We start from the raw sequence: 17,869 nt of genomic DNA, 5'->3' as shown, positions 1-17,869 counted from the left end.
TTCCTGTTGAAAGACTAAATATGCAATACAAATCTCACTAAATATCTTCACGAGTTTACAGCATTGAGAGTGTTGAGAGGTTTGCAGAGCAGGGGATGTGCATTCAGGACACTCCTGTAATAAAAACTGCTCCGTATAACTTTGAGTTTGTCATCTTTACTGTTTTTTTTAAACTTGAAATACCAGGAAAGCAAAGCAAACAGCTGTTAGAATGCCCTTTGTTCTTGAATTCTGTTTGTAGTCACTAAAGCAGAACAATCCTGCAAGCTTGATGCTCTTTTTCATACATTATGTAGGCTGCCACAGCTATGTTTTTGCAGTGTGGGGTTTGTGTCTCAATATCCCTGGCTGAAAAACTATTTCCAATAGAACAGTCTGTTGTAAGCTGTTTTACTGACAACACAGTTCTCTCTGCTGAAAAGCCTTGTTTTTCCCTCTCTTGGGAGCTTCTGAAGGGGGAGCAGGATGATCACAAAGTGTAGTTGGTAGCAGAGGTAGCAGGATAAGACTTTCCTGTCAGCAGTGCACTGCGACTTCTTTAGGTTTCCAACCCATATTGCAGAGCATGCTTTAGTCACCAACGGTAAGAACTGATATTAATAACCTGCATTTCTAGATCACTTGATGCACCTCATAAGTAATAGTTAAGCTTTTCTACCATACCTGAACTTTCTAACAGTTCTGTTGGAGATATTGAAGCTTGGCAAGAGTGATTTTAACAAAGCTTTGTGGAAGAGGTGTGAAAAAATCTGGGGCTAGAACTATGGCATTCTGAATCATTCCTTAACTCACTACAGCATGCTGCATCCTGTCTGTGTGTCTAAAATCAGAGTCATCAGGGCAAATTGAAGTGATAGTCTTTGGGTGATTGTTACCTGTATACAGTTTGCCACCTTTCACTGTGTGTTTGCAGAGGTTGGATGTACCTCTTTATGTATATAGGACTAAGATACAGTTATTTGTTCTTGATGTAGTTATTTCTTAACTCTTTTTCTTATGCCTGAGCTGGTTATTGTTTCTTTACTGACCATCATCACTAAGAACCAATGCCTGAATCTGTTGATATTGTGGTTATTTCATCTCAAAACCCCCTTTAATCTTAAATTTGTGGTTCCATCACAAAAATCTATGTTGTGCATTTACTGTCACATTAAACACTGTCAGTGTTCAAGGCCAGGTTGGATGGGGCTTGGAACAACCTACTCTAGTGGAAGATGCCCCTGCTTGTGGCAGCGGTTGGAACTGGATGAGCTTTAAGGTCCCTTCCAACCCAAATCATTCTATGATATGATGCTATGGTCAGCTGTAAGGTAATGCGTTAAAGTTAGCTACAATTCTTCCTTTCACATGCCCCTGCCCGATCTTTCTTATGCTTCAGGTGTCTGTGCTGACAGCAGCAAGTGCTGCTGACAGAGGAACCTGGGTAAGCAGAATTGACTTTTAACTAAGTCATATAAAAGCTAGGGTTGAATGTTCTGTCTGTGATAACTTCATTGCTGGGGTTAGCAATTGCTGGCAGATCTGTAAAGAGAACTGACTGTGTGTCTCTGGTGTCCCCCTTTGCTGCCTACACATATTACAGCCATCCAGTCAATGTGCTGTTTGATATCCCAGAGCCTAAGGTTATGTGCCAAATATAGGCCTAGCAGAATATTCCTTGCTACATTGTTGTGGCTGTGCTGGTAGAAGTCTGCTGGTCCTGGGATGAGCCAGGAGTTTTTACCCTGGTTTATGAATGGATGCAGAGAACTGTTCTCTTCAGCACATAAATTCATTATAACTATTAAACTAAGCTGAAATTGAACCTGTTGACCTGGAAGTGAATGGCTCCATAACATTTCATGAATCCTTTGAGATGTTTAATTCCTGCTAATTTGATATTTCAGATATGATCTCCTCTACAGATGTAATGGCTTCATTAGTATACATTACATGATGTCTCTTCACACTGCAGCATGTACACTATTTATCTACTAGAAAAGTAATTCAGTGGAGCTCAATTGTAAAACATTGATGAAAGTATGAAAAGGAGATGTGCAGTAGTCATATTTTAAGCATAAATATTGTTTCAAACAGTCTGCTATTTGTTGATATCTATCACCTTTTAAAAATGTGCAACTTCTGTTGCAGCTTACTAAAATATTTCAATTTAAAATGGTTTTCTGACAATACTGGATTCACTAGCAAATCATAAGCAGCATTTGGTGGGGCAGCACTCGATAGAAACATGGTGTGTAGCTTAGTCACCTGTATAATATCCTTAATCCAGTCTTTCATGTTGTTGGAGACCAGCAAAACATGTGAAAACTGGTATTTTGTTGTTGAAGAATCCTTTTCTATTTGCAATGGTTGTCTTCTGTATCTTAATGTGACAGCCCTTTTTCGTGATAGATACCAAAATACGTACTAAACACATTCATTTTGAAGCATTGAGTTTGTAAACCTTTTAGCTGAAAACACCTGTTACAGAGCACACAGCTCCATGTAACAGTACAGGACAGTGGTTCCAGTTGAGCTGCAGGGAACAAGCAAAAAGAAAGGTAACAAGACTTAGGAATCTGGTCATTCTGCTGCTCCCTTCCTGTGAAAAGCCAGTGGAGACACATCTACAAAGCAGCTCTGATAGCTCATCTTAGAAACAGGAAGGAAAAAATGTCCTTGTGGCATTTGCTGTATGACCTGACCTGCTTTTTCCTTCAACTTTCACTGGCGTGTAGATTTTCATGGAAAAGAAGTATTAGTGATAATTATCTTGGGGCATATTATAGACAGCCTTGTGGTCCTTCTGTCTTTTGTTTGCTCTCCATAGCGAGTTCTATCAAAACATCGCAAGTTGGGGTTTATCCTGTTCATGAATGATGTTGTGGTCAAGGCCCTCCAGTTTCTCTCAGGTTCTTACACCTTTTCTACACAATTGAGTGGAAAATCAATCAAGTGCCACAGAGGTAGGGTAGGGTGAGGAAACCAACATTCAACATCAAGTCAATATGCATAAGCAACAGAAGCTACTGAAGGTGCTAAATGGGCTGAACATTTGGTAAACCTTAGAGGAAGTTCTTGTGCAGGTTTCATTGCAGGTTCTGCAGAGTCTCAAGTACTAATTTTGACCTTTGTCAAAGGGGTCATGAAAGATGCATAAATGTGCTAGGAAAGTGGTATTTCTCAACTCTAGGAGTGCAGAGAGGACTGGGTATTTGACCCAATTGTCAAATATTTTCCCCAGGCTTTTAAAGGGTGGGTTTTTTTTCATGTAGGTATTGAAGTTGGTTTTCTTTTGTCAGATCAGTGTTTATAGAATAGTACCTGAATTTAGATTACTCTTGCCCCAACCCAGATGCTCCCACTCCTACCAGCCTCTGCAATCTAAGACTTGAGTTAATGAAATTAAATCTCTTTTTCTCTTCTTGGGGGTTGGAACTAGATGATCTTAAGGTCCTTTACAACCCTAACTATTCTGTGATCCTGTGATTCTAGCAACATTCCTCTGTAGTGTATATTTGCACTCTAGACAATCAGAACTCCTTATTCTTGTCTGGGATATGGTGTAGTCACATTTATTCCATACATGTGTTGAATAATGGAGGAGTAGGTGATGGAGTAGCAAAGCTGCAGCAGTGGGATTTGTCAGCCACAAGGTGGCAGTTGGGCTGCCTGAGCTGGGCTTGAAACTGCTGCACTGCAATGCCTTCATTTTTAGTCTGGCTTTAGTAAATTATCGAGGTGATTTTTCCTTTCAGTGTTAACCGCGGTGACTTTTCCCTAGAGTAAACTCCAAACATCACCCTTGTGAGGCAGTGAATCTCCTGTGGCTCTGTTGAAGGCTTTCAGTTCTTTATCTGGGTAGCAGATAACTGCAAAAAGCTGCTGTCTGTCAAAACCTTAACTTGCCTTCAGCAGAAATGATCAGAAAGGAAAGACTGACTGAGTGAAAAATTGTACATCCAAAAATCAAGTATGCACCATTGGATTTACACTTGGAGGAGCCAATGTTGAGCCCCTACTGCATATCTGGTCTGCTTTCCTCCTGCCCTAAGGTAACAAATGAAGAGATAACATTCTGTTTCGGTGCTGACAGGATGCTTGTCTCTGTGTAGTGATTAAAGCAGGATTTGTGCTCTAAGGACATAAGATGTGTGCTTCCACCTGTGTTTCTGATGTGCTAGAGATTGAGGTTTTTTTCTTCCCTTACAACCTGTCAGTGAGGCTGCTCTATGAGGGAAAGTGAGCTGGGAGCTGACAGTGAGCAGTTACTGGCTGGTCATCTCACACAGGATTGGTGGTATAACTGGGTCCCATTGACAGTCCAGTGACTGTCAGACACCTCAGACGTCAGATACCCCCTGAGCCTCAACACAGCCATCCTGGAGAGCCTCTTTGACTCTGAAGTGTAAGAATGGACTAATGTGATGTGGAATGGAGACTCCAGGTTTCAGTTTCCTATGCCATAATTACATAGCTCTATAGTGTATGTCTTCAATGAAACATGGATGTGAGCGAATAAATTCAAGGATGGCAAGGATGTATCAGGGTATATATCTGAGGTGAAGAGGAAATGAAAATACTAGGATAGGGTGGTTTTGTTTTCTTCTCTAGAGTTCTGATTTTAGAGTATGAGGGATAATGGAAAGCGAAAGAGATGGTGGTTCTTTAACATCAGCCAACCCTACTTGTTGAGGAGGGGTGAAATGGGAAGACTCTGGTTTTGTTCTGTGGCTTCAGTGTTTGGTGTTCTCTCTTTCCCCCCCTTTCCATGTGAGATGTTTCATGAACTAAAAGGGTGAAGGGAAATAGTTGAGCTTGCTATTTAGAGAAGCTGAATGTGTCTGAGCTGGATTTCAGAGACTGCCAGGTATACAAAGATTGTCTTCAAATGCTGAGCCTGGAGGAAGATTTCTGTGTCTTTAAGCGCTTTACAAAGGACAAATGATTCTCAAAGCAACCAGAACCTGATCTAGCACTGTGTTTGGTGGGGTTTCACCCACTTTTTTGCTGTATCCTCAGCTGTATCACCCTCCCATTACTTTGATAACACAGATGGGGCTATACTGGTCTGTGTTTCACCACTTTTTCAGCCAACAAGCTAGAAGGAAACAAAACCCTTGAGAAGCAGCAGGGGCCAATTTTCGCTGTCAACAATGAGGCCTCTATTCTGTTCTCATTGAAATCCCTGGCACAAGTCCCAGTAGTTAGATCTGGATTTCTCCCTCCTTAAAACAATATTCTTCCCTTTGTGCTTTATCCTCTGCTTGTCAGAATCAGCTGATTATGAGCTCTTGCACAGATGACATTTTATCTTCAGTAAGCAGGAAGGAGGCATGAATTAGGGCTTAGAAAAAAAAAGTGTTAAATAATTAACCACAGAGGAAGGAAAACATCCAAAAAAAGTACACAGAAGGAATTGATTTACTTCATGTGACTGGGCTGGAAAGTTCAGCTCTAATGATAGTGGTTATATTAATTATGATGATTTGGTGACAAGGAAGCTTGTTACCAAATGATGGGGAGTATTTTCTACCCAAGATGAAGCAACTGCACTCTGCTGCTGCTGTGTGTCAGAGTCATTGATACCAGGTATTCCTCAAGACTTGTGCACTGCACGCTCATAGAATCATAGAATAGTAAGGGTTGGAAAGGACCTTAAGATCACCCAGTTCCAAACCCTCTTTCCAGGTGGCTTGTGTGATGGCACAATTTGATCCCACACTAACCCTTAAGCCAGAATTCGGGTAAGTCCATGGAAGGTGTTAGTGTTTACTCTGTATACTTCATTTATTGTGAGTAACTGTGATGGACAGTCCTGCACACCATGTTGGGTTGAGCATTAAAAAGGCAAATTCTTGTGTCTCAGCTGTAGTGTATCCTGTGGCTGTGCTGAGAGCACTCCTCTGTCTTTAGTGGTGACTGCTATCATGAGTGCTGCTCATTCTGCATTGTCTGCTCTCACACCTCTCATGCAGCTCCAGCCTGCCTTGGCTGCATCTTCAATGACTGGAGGTGTTTGTGGGCATAGCTAACATAACATGAACATGTCTCTGTCTGGTATAAAAGAACTTCTGTCTGTCTCAGGGTATAGAATTCAAATTTGCCCCAGCTTCAATTCCTCATGCCTGCTTTGTCTCTCTTCTCGTTCTGGCTATTTTTAATGCTAACTTACTTTTGACATGCTGACCTGTGTTTATCTTTGTTGCCAGTACTGCAAGAGAGAGGACCCACTGAAATGACTTTTCTGTGTGGATGTGGAAGCCATTGAGACCTCTGAACTTGTTGATTTTTCTCTGTGAGCAGGTCCCAGTCAGGCTATCCCTGAAGAAATCTCCATCTCTTAACTCTGGACTTTCAGTTTTAACATTTCGTGGTGCCTGTGGGACACATATGTCAAGAGGCATCACATCTTGAAGGATGTTACTTAATGGCTATATTGAGCTGATACATCTAGGACTTTAAAAAGTAGGACCTTGAATTTGCGGGGGATAACAAAGGCAGCTAATAAAATGAGTGCAGCATAAGCAGAGGGGTGTTCAGATGGTTCTCCTGACATGTTTTTCTGGGTGATGTGGTTTAGTGTGAGGTGTCCCTGCCCATGGCAGGCAGGTTGGAACTAGATGATCTTAAGGTCCTTTCCAATCCTAAGTATTCTATGATTCTGTGATGTGATACACTGATCAGTTTCCACAACAATAACAGATCTGGGGATCTTTAAACTTCCCTTTTATTGCCATTGATGTGAAGTCAGGCTGGAACTCATTGCCTGTCATTATCTGCACGGGTATCAGGTGTGACTGTGAAGGGGCACGGCTACTGATGGTCACACCGCAATGCCATAACAAAAGCATAGCTTTTTTTAGAGGAAAAACCCACAAACATTTATAGCAGTTTTGCTTCATTTTAATACACTAATAAAAATGCCATTTTTCCATGTATAACTTCACCTGCATAAGAATGGCTTGCTATAATGGTGTTCTATTTCAGTATATATAAATATTTAGTATATATGTTCCCTATAACACTAAAATATTCCTTATGATCATTTGGACTTGGTGCCATTTTATAGACTATGCACACAGTTCTGCCTTCTGCAGCAGCGGAACAAAACATGCAAGCCTCTCATGCAGGATCCATAAGCACAACTCATTCTCTCTAATACCAAACAGAGCTGCTTTGTGACCTCTGTCTTCCTATAAGGTTTCTTCCATTTAACCTTTTTTCTTACTCCCTGCTTGTCTACTTTAAACTTGGTTCCTTGTGAAAAATGTAAGGCTAAATCCAGGTAGCTGCTCTAGCTGCTGCTCTTTTCTGCTTCTGTTTCAAGATAACAGGAAAAGCTTCGCCAGCTATGAGCCTAGGCCAGATGAAATGGCTTAACCCATGGAGTATGGCAGTGGCTGCAAGCAATGCATGGCACGTTGAACTCTTCCTATAGAAACTTTCACCCCAGGTGCTGGTGCATCAATGACTCTTAATGTGCAATCTATTAACATGTTTCACTGTAACAGCCTAATGAGTTGTAGTAATCCAGCCTGGAGGTCAGAGATGAAAGGTTTCCTGTTGGAACTGCTCATTGGACTGGATTTCCCCATCTTCGGAAGGTCATAAAACTCACCCACCAAGAGAACAACCTTTGCCAGGTCACAGACACTGATGGGCAGGTTGGCCTGTGCAAATCTGAATGTGACACCAGTCTGGCAAGCAGATATTTCAGTAAGACAAGGCTTACTCTGTCTCTTTGTTAGTTCAAAAGGCTAACCCAGGAAATCCTGCATCTTTTTTAATAAAATTGAATGTAGGACAGAACATTTTTGGGTTAGGTAACTGAGACGATTGGGCTGCAGTACCTCACTGGCCTCAGTGAGATGGTGGTTTAAGATGTCTGCTCTAGTCCATCAGGTTGACCTGATGAAAAGGTAATAGGCAAAAAACAGAAATGGAACAAAGAAACTGAGTTACTGAGACAATTAATTTGGGAATTTTTGCTTCTACATTACCTAAACGGAGAATAAATGAAATCAACCCCAATAAACTTTGGCAAAACTATAGCTTCCTGGGATTTCAGAGGTTCTGGTACAAAGGAACCTCATAAAGCTGTGTGTGAGTTGTGGAAAGGAGAGTTATGCCTTTCCCTTTTAAGAAAGGGAATCTGCACCTGTATCTCTATATCTGTATCTCTCATCCCCCCCAGGTGGGCTTCAAAGACCCCAAAGTAGGCACCTGGGAAACTTAAGATCTTGCAGAATCCTTTAATTTATTATAAACATGTTTCTGAAATCTCAGTGTTGTGATTAATGTAGACAGTAAAACGAGGATTTGTTCACTGTTTGTGGAGCACAAAGGCGAAACCTCTGAGGTCCCTCCAGGTAGGAGGCTGAGCTCTTTGCTCTTTCAAATCCTATTAGATTTTGGGCAAAGCTCTGTGGGAGAACCAGAACCACCTTCTCCACCCTTCCTCATCCAATTTAACAGATACCATGTGGTTGGGGGTTTGTTCCCTCTACTTCCTTTGATTCACGCTGTCACATACACAAATCAAAGCCTACCTTTTATTTATTGCAGCTAGCAAGAGTGTGCTACAGACTTTATTCACAATATGGACCCAAATCCTTTCCTGGAGCAAAGCGTAGCACTTTGTCATTTGCAACCACTTGGAAGCACAGTGTTTCAGCATTCCTGTAATCAAGAATGAAATTCAGGAAAATTTTGAATTACATATGTAGTTTGAATTAATATGTTGGAATCAGAGCACTACACAGTAAGACAAATCTATCTATCATGGGAATTTAGTGTAAAGCCTGTTGTCATGTGAAGGTGGAAGGGGGATTTTCTCAACCCTTCATGTTTGCTCACACTTGTATCAGTGCCCCAGGAAAGCTGAGACCCTTGTGTCCCCCCAGTCTGTCAATGCCCCATTATAGGGACCCTCCACTGAACATTCGTGCTGGGTCAGAGGTGATCCCACTAACTGGTTCAGGGAATAGCATAAGGGGGATCCCTCAGTGGACCTGCTGACTTTATAAGAATATGATTGCTGGCACCCACAAAGGACCAACACTGACAGTTTATGGAATAACATTCTTTATTAATATTAAATCATGCCAAATGAAGGTTTGTGATTGCTGGTGACAGGGACTGCCTGCAAAAAGAAGCTGGAAGGGGTGCACAGCCAGATTATAATCACTAATAAAAGTGATATGAGTTAGTTACTGAGTGCACATAAGACTAATCTCCTACCCAATAGGTGTCCCTATGGTGGAGGAGACAGATTGATCTCATGGATTGATCCCAGAAATTACAATGGAGTCTTCTCTGCTTTCCCTTTCCTCATTTCACATGTTGATACTGTTTGATTGAGGATAGTAACTCCTTGTAACCCTCCTACCAAGATACAGAGTAGACAGGTTGCATGAGGTTACACCATGACACCCTCGTCATGCTTTGCTGCCACCTGAAGCCATATGTTGACAATGTCCATGTGCTGCCCCAGGCTTCAAGGATAGCCTTTCTTGATAGAGATCTGTTAGCTCTGTTTCTTAATCTGTCTACACAAGGGCAAAGCCTTCTCTCTCCCTATCAGTTCTTCGTTCATCAGTGCTCTTCATCCTGACCTTGTGGATGGCCTTGGATCTGTCCAGGCTTCTCCATAGTAACACAGGTTTCAGCTTTTTAACTATAGGCCTATGGAGCTTGAGTCAGACTCTAGTCATACACACTTTGTTATTGATGGGTGTAAAATCCTCTTGCTTTGCTTCTACAAATGCAGTTTCCTCGTTTGGCAGCTGTTGTGTGGTTTATCAGGACATGATGCTTTCAAGTTCCCACTCCTGCAGGGGCTATAACAGAGCCTGGCTACTCCACCCTCCATTCAGTTTCTTTTAGCATATGCCACTGTTGCAGGGTTGCCTGGGGAACTATCACCAGGTAGATTCCATGCATACATCCTGGAAGTAGCAGCTGCATTTCACACTAAGGTTTCGTTAGTGTTATAACTTTGGGGAACTGGGGGGAGGTGATCTCTGATTTTCCCCATTTTCCCACATCTGTATTTGATATTCTTTACTATTAACATAGATTCGATCAACACAGGGGTTCTGTCATTTACTAAATACATGGGCTTTGCTCTCCGGGACACCAGCTCATCAGTTACCAAGTAAGCAGCCTGTCATAGGGCCTGCACAGATCATTTGTAACTGTCACATACCCAGAGATCAGAATCTTCCCAGAGCCTGATCCTTTGATGGCTTGGAAATAGGCTGCCTGCACCTGACAACAGGGAGAATGGAGGGTGCTGGACCTGAAACCCGGATGTGGAACAGGCTGAGAGAGCTGAGCTTGTTCAGCCTGGAGAAGAGAAAGCTCTAGAGAGACCTTATAACAGCCTTTCAGCGCCTAAAGGGACCAACAAGAAATCTGGAGAGGAGGTTTTTAGAAGGGCAGGTATTGATAGGACAAGGGGGAAGGCTTTAAACTGACAGAGGGGAGATTTACATCAGGTACTAAGAAGTTCTTTACTATGCAAATGGTGAGGTGCTGGTACAGGGTGCCCAGAGAAGCTGGACCAAGGGGCTTGGAGCAAGCTGCTCTAGTGGAAGGTGTCCCTGCCCGTGGCAGGGGGTTGGGACTGGATGAACTTTAAGGTCCTTTCCAGCCCAAACCCTTCTAGGATTCTGTGTTTCTATGATCTGGAAAGTTTGGCTCTCTTGAAGTTAACTGATAGGTTAGGCCTGCAGCCTGCAGCTTTAGACTTTTGTACCCAGGGAATCATTTCAGCTCACTGGTTTTGGAATTCTCTCTCTTGAATCACAATCTGCTGTGTTTCTTTAGAATGGTCACAGGAAAGGCATGGAAAGTCATATTCCTAAGTTGGACTAACATCTAGGCAATATCTAGGTGTCAGAATTCAGTGTTTCCAGCTTCTGCTGCATTTCCTTGTACTTTTCTTCTTAGTTCTCTGCAGAGAGTCAGGAGTTTCAGAATGACGATGCACAGCAAACACACTTTTAACATTCTTTTACTCTCCTGTATCCTAAAAGCTGCTCTAACATGTATCATGTCTGTGATTCCTGATGTACACTAATCAAGTTCTGGTTTGTTTTCTGTCTTTTGAAGATAATTTCTATTAAATGAGTAGCTGTTACATTTAACTTCAACAGAACAGGAGTTGTATAGTAGCTGCATGTAGTTCCAAGCTGAAGCTTCCCAGGGATTTTGTAGTAAGCCCAGTTGCCATAAATCAAGTGCACTTTGAGGACTTGTAGAAATACTCCAGGATTACAGATTCCCTGAGTATTTTTGACATTATAGACCTTGTGAACTGTAATACTTCTCTGGGAGCATCTGTGGAATGCTGTGGAAATGCATGTTGAGAAAAGCACCAGGGTGACCTAAGTAATCTCAGTCAGGAATATCTCCATCCCTTTGTTTGGTCAGCAGCAAGCAGAGAAATGTTCTTGTTCCTGTGAGACTCCTGATAAATCTCAGTTTCCTCTTCAATAAATGATAATTTTTTTCGTGTCTTTGCTCATTAATCCATTTAAGGCTTGTGATCATCTCAGAAACTGGTATCTACTTTTATTAGTATTAAATAGATTCAAAAGGTGAGCTATAGATGCACTGTGGTGGGAGAATGACCATGGCTCTGGGCCTCCCTCCTTATGTCCTTTTTCCAACTGGAAATTTGCCTAGGTAGACCTTGAGACCTCAAGCTGTCTGGTGAAGTGTCTGTGACATCACTTCCAGCTGTCAAAAATACAAGTTTTCCTATATTCCTGTTGCTATTGCTTAGGATAGCTACAGTGTGTGTGGTCCATGAGTCTGTCACTGCTGGTACACTAAGCAGCACATGAACATGTATTTCTGTACCAGGCATCCCAGCACACCTCACAGAGATCCGGGCGGAACCTCTTGCTTCCAAGGGAGATGCTGTTACAGCCCAGAAGCTCTCACTAGCACAAGACTCTTTCTGGGCATCAGACTAATAGTTCTTAGGCTCAGCTTTCATAGAATCACAGAACAGTTAGGGTTGGAAAGGACCTTAAGATCATCAAGTTCCAACCGCCCTGCCATGGGCAGGGACACCTCACTCTAAACCATCTCACCCAAGGCTTCGTCCAACCTGGCCTTGAACACTGCCAGGGATGGAGCATTCACAACCTCCCTGGGCAACCCATTCCAGTGCCTCACCACCCTAACAGGAAAGAAGTTCCTCCTTATATCCAGTCTAAACTTCCCCTGTGTAAGTTTTAACCCGTTACCCCTTTGTGCAATTACACCTTCCTTAAGGACTAGCTTTTTGCTCTTTCACACCCTTCAGATTCTTGATGATGAATTTCATTTGCACTTCCCCCTGCCTACCCCAAAAACCTTGATTCCGACCAGATCCCCACCTTCCTATATTGTTTTCCCATTCTCATTTCCAATGAGTTTGTCAACATTTTTCTTTGCCATTGCTATAATAGTCATCGTTGTTTCATCCTGTACCACCGAGTTGTTTCAGTGACGTTTTCCACTCCGGAAGGAAATGCCACCCTTCCAGTGTCTTTGCTTTCACAGCTTAGGTCAAACCCTGCCTGAACACTAACATACTTTCCTGCATGTTAATTTTAGTTAATAGCTATTCAGTAAAACAATGCACCCAGCTCAAGATATATGGCACAAATTAAGCTGAATGTCCAAACAAATTCAGCACCAGACCTTGGCCTCAATAGGCTCTTTAAGTCCAGTGCAACATCCATTTACATTGTTTTATTTCTCTCTCAAACTGTAACTTGCTCCCTGTGGGGTTACATGGAGTTAGTTTCATTTTCACATGGTACTAGCACCATGATAGTCTTGCATTTAAATAGTCTCATTTCATTTTGATACCATGATGTCATCTCCACAGAGGTGTATTGAGACTGCCTGGAGGATTTAGTGATAATGCCAAAACAGAGTCAAGCAGTGCTACCCAAACTAGCCAGTTGGTCAGATGCATTGCTACTCTGTACAATAAGCTCGACTTCAATTTCTGAGCTCAGTCTTGTTCTCTGGACTGATAGTGCAATGTATTTTCATATCCTTTGAGCCCAGTTTACTCCTTCACTGGCAGAAAGCATTGAGGTCTCTGGAAATGCTAATAGTTTTGGGATATTCAGGTCAGCAGGAGCTGGGAAAGGACACAAGCAGACTGGCTCTCCTGTGGTAGTTCACTTTCTACAACTGGTCTTGGCAATGCTGGAGAAATGGTCTTGATGATCTTAAAGGTTTTTTCAAACCCAGCTGATTCTATGATTCTATGATTAGTGTTTCTCCATGGCTGTAGCTGGTGGAGAATTTGCTCTGGTGTCTAGAGATGATTAAAGTTACCTGCTGAAATATCCCATGGGGAGGCAAGGAAGGGTGAATCCATTGCCTAGGTGCCATGGAGTATGGGTGAATCTAACCTACCACTTGGCTGTTCTGGAGCCAAGAACAACTAGACATTAGTGAGCAGATGCCCAGAGTACTTGCAGAAGCACAGAGCTACTGCAGTGCCCCAAGTACCCTGAATGCCATGGTAACACAGAGCACTTCCAACTGTAAACGTCATCATCCCAATGGCAATCCCTGTGCATCTGTCTGCAGCCAGCATCTCATGAACAACTCACAGGCTGTGTCCTGCCACATGAGGATTTGTGCCAGACCCCCCCTCTCCCAGCTCAGCCTGAACTACCTGGGTAAGTAGGGATCCAAGTTTCAACTGTTAATGGCATGTATCCTAGGTGAGGATGTAGCTCTGGGGCTTTGCCCACACCCTCAGCTCCAGCAGCATCTTGATGGCAGCAGCAGAGCTGGTACTTCAGGTCAAGGGGTTTTATACTTACAAAGCTGCCATCAAATCAGTCTAACTCAGTCATACAATATTTATGGTAGGATTAGATACATGACTGCATCCAGAGCAAATAAAGAGATCCTCAGTTCTTGGTGGAAGAGATCCTCACTTCTTTACTGTGTGCTTCTTTCCCTACTGCTATAAGATTTCCAAGGACAAATTCAATCAGGCTGCTTGACTTTAAAGGTGAAGGCTTTGTGGTTAATGTTTTTCTTGTAATTATTCTGTTTAAAAATAAATGAGTTCTGCAGCTTTTGAGCTTGAGGGTTAGTGGTTTGGTTTTAATTCTCTCCAACAGCAGTGAGACTACTTAGTGTGAGTCTACAAAAGCAATTCTGGGAAGCTGCTGGGTTTAGGCATTTCTAGAAGGATGCAAGAATGAAACTATTTGTTAGAGCTACCTCTGGGATCCAGTGCCTAGATACATTTGTCAAAATACATGATATTGAATATTTCATTTTCCAAACACTAGGCCAAGATAAATTATATCTGGGTGTTGAGCCTTCCTGATATAAATCAGTAGCGTATCAAAAATAGGATTCAGCTTTCCTCAGAAATGTTAAAGTAAATGTGCTAGGATCCTTGTGGGAAATGGTAGATTTCATTTCATGAACTTCTGCAAGGAGTATTGTCAGTGGAGCCTCTTCTTTAATATGGCCAATAGACTAATGGAAGTAAGTGTAAAAAGACGTGAACACAGTGGGATTGGGATGATGCTTTGGAACAAATCTTTCTTGTTGATAAAGCTGTGAGGGTGTTTGGAAGCCCATGCAGAACCAGTGTAAGTTCTTTAAGGTTAGAGATGAAGAATGCTTTTTAAAGGTCAGATGAGACTTGGAAGTTAACCTGGATGGGGAAGGAAGGCAAAAAACACATGGAACTGTTGTTGCACTAGTCTTGAGAAGGCTGGGGTTAAATCTTCTAAGCATTAAATAACAATTAGTTTGGTGGTTTGATTCTAATCTTCACTTTTCACATGAGGCACAAGTGCAGTTTTGAAATCTGTTTGTTATGATTGACATCTATTGATTTTCAAGTACATTTGCTCACTTAGAAGGTCCTCAGTAATACTTTCATGGCCTGACTTTCAAAGCTGAATTTTCACTTACGCTTCCCAAAGTGTGTCTGCTCATTTGCTGAGACATTCATATTCATCACAACCTGGAAACAATAAAGGCTTGAGCTTCATGCCCCATGGCTTTGAAATCATAATTCTCCTTATAGACAGAATACTGAATCTGCTTTTTCCCTCTTTGAATTTGAAAGCCAATTCTGCAGTGGCGGATATTCTCCCAGGACTTTAAACCTTGATACCTCAGTACAAGTAGCGAGCTATGAGAGCCAGAGAGCACTAGAGTCCTTAGTTATCCCTTACTCAGGTATCTGAGATGCAAAGAAGAATTAGATTCATCTTACCCTTTGTGTATCCTACAGATCAGCAGTAGGTGCACAGTTCCTCCACTGGCTTCTGCTGCAGTGAGGCACCATACAAAGATGTGTTAAACACGCTAAAAGGGAGAAAAGCATATAAGTGGAAGAGGCTGTACCCCAATAGGCAGAGGTAGTGGGGATTAAAAAATGGAGAAACAAGCAAGTGGAAACAAAAGGAATGGAGAATTTCAACAAAGATTGAAAATCTGTGACAGATTAACGTGTGCTGCAATGGAGAAACCAGACACAAATGACAAAAGGACAAAAGCTCCCGAACCTGTGTACTGGGTTCCTCTGTTCTTCTTTACAGACTAGAAAAACAGATCTGCTTTACCAGCCTTTAGCCCCAAAGAGTGGAAGAATAAATAGCGCAGAGGCCAGTGACTCTATCTAAGAGTTCCCATGTTAATTTCGTTACGTTGTCACAGGCTTCCTGTATAGCCCAGGAAAACCAGTTCCTTTAGTTGTGCTCCAGCCCAGTAGCAGAGAAGTGATACAATTGCTTCCTTACTCCAAAGAACACGACAATTCATGTTATGAACTGCAGAGCTGATGGATGTGGGCAGGGAGCAAAATGTGTTTGGTGGGATCATGTTATTATTCCCTTGCTATTTGCTTGCAAATTTTGTTCTTGTCGATCAGAACAAGAGAAGGTAAGAATGCTCTGGAAGCTGCAGGGACGTTTCATCTTGGAACACTGTCATTGTCACTACAGGAACCTCCTCTCTTAATTCATACTTGAAAGGGTTTTTTTTTCCCCATCAGCTCCATGCAGATGCTCAGACTGGACTCACTGATTCCTAAGGGCTGTGTTTCACTCCAGCTGTCTGCCATGTAATGTGAATTGATGCTAGCCCTCAGTGACTCTACTTTTATTTATACTCTCCAGGGGTTAGTGGCTTATAGGATTATAGAGTTGAATTCAACTAAGTAAAGCAGAGTGAGAAATTATGCTTTTACTCATACTGAGAAATATTCATACAGCTGCATGTTTCTACTTCTTTTACACTAAACATTATTTTATTGATGCTTATTACAATATTTTCCTGGGTAATTATTCAGGCAATGGAATGCACCTCCGTTTTGTATTTAATTGTATTTACATTACTTGTTTACTGCTGGCAAATACTTTTATGGATGAAAGCAGATAAAAGCACTAGCTGAATCAATCAGGGAAGACAGGAAAAATGTGCATTAGCAACAATCTGCTGGGTTTTAAAAACTGGGACAAACAAGAACTTGATGCTTTCTGCTTACACTCACTCCTGTTAGTGTACATGCATACAGTATTGCAAACAGAACTTGTCTTTGCCTCCAAGACTATAGAATGAACAGACCTATTGGGTTAGCTGAAAGGAGGTCACACTTGGAGAGGAACAGCTGTGGTGGCCTCTGCAAGATGACCAAATATGCAACATGGGTTCCTAGGGTTTTCAACTATCCTTGGCTTAAGTAATCTGTAATCAACAGACTTCCTAACAAATGTTGTTGTGAAATACAGCCTTCACACCATAAGAAAGTTGATCTTTTTGCAGATTTTGGAAATCTCAGCCATTGCAGCTTCTCTTTAATACTTTGACTTATTAAATCTAACTTTTAGGTTTCATGAAAATGTTCCATTGGGATTGGTCTCACAGCTCATCACCATCTCTGTTATTTCCGAGTCCTTAATATTAACTTGTGTTGTGTTTGCAGACATGTTACCTTTGCATTACCTACCTTTTAAAAAGTAGCCTTTATAACTGCACAAAAAGCTTTCTTGGGTTGATGTAATGTTAAATTAGGGAGAAATTTAATGCGTCAGTGAGGACTGCATCTTACCTAGTATTCCAAACATTTGAGAGAGTTGCACAAAACCCATGGGATGCAGAAGTACCACTGACAGCTATGAAAGGTCATTTACCAGTCAGATGTACTAACTCAGCTTTGGGACCAGATGTTGCAGGTACAATGTGCTACAGTTACAAAGCAAGAGGAAGAAACAAGATGAAAAATAAACCCAGAATGTTTGCTGTGAAGGTCACTAGTCCATGCCACGTGTAGTACTATCACTGGCTATCAATAAATCCTTTGTTGTTAAGGTTCCTGTAGTCAGTCCCTAGCAGAACTATTCCCATACAGGAATACAGTTCCCATACAAGAGGTAACACATTAATTACTTTCAGATCATTTGTACAGAGTCTCTGCTATTGTTGGACATTTTGCTTTTCATATTTATGATTTCATTTTTCAAGAGTTTGGCACATGAAATGCCTAAGTGTATTGGTCATATAAACATCACTGGTATAGCATGCTTTGCTTTAATGGAGGTGTTACAGCCTGTCAGGCACTTATACACCTGTGATTTGCTGTATTGTATGAATCTATCCTGTACAATCAGTTCTGTATAAATCTGATAATGCAATATTACTGTTTCCCTGCAGCAAGTGGAAAAGTCCCACCAAGTGCAACTTTTCCTCCAATGTAAAGACCATGAAATTCTCACAGAAGATTGATAACACTGAATATTGTGCAAAGGTGTTATGCTGTAGGCTACAGTTCAGACAGCTCCTGCTGGTCCCAGAACACATCCTACTGTTGGTCAACTGCTTCCCAGTTACT

This window comes from Neopsephotus bourkii, unplaced genomic scaffold (assembly GCF_033783945.1).
Source record: "Neopsephotus bourkii isolate Nb327-2 ecotype Australia unplaced genomic scaffold, CSIRO-AGI_Nbou_v1 NB_673, whole genome shotgun sequence".
NCBI classification, from domain to species: domain Eukaryota; kingdom Metazoa; phylum Chordata; class Aves; order Psittaciformes; family Psittacidae; genus Neopsephotus; species Neopsephotus bourkii.
Note: the sequence above shows the minus strand (reverse complement) of the source record.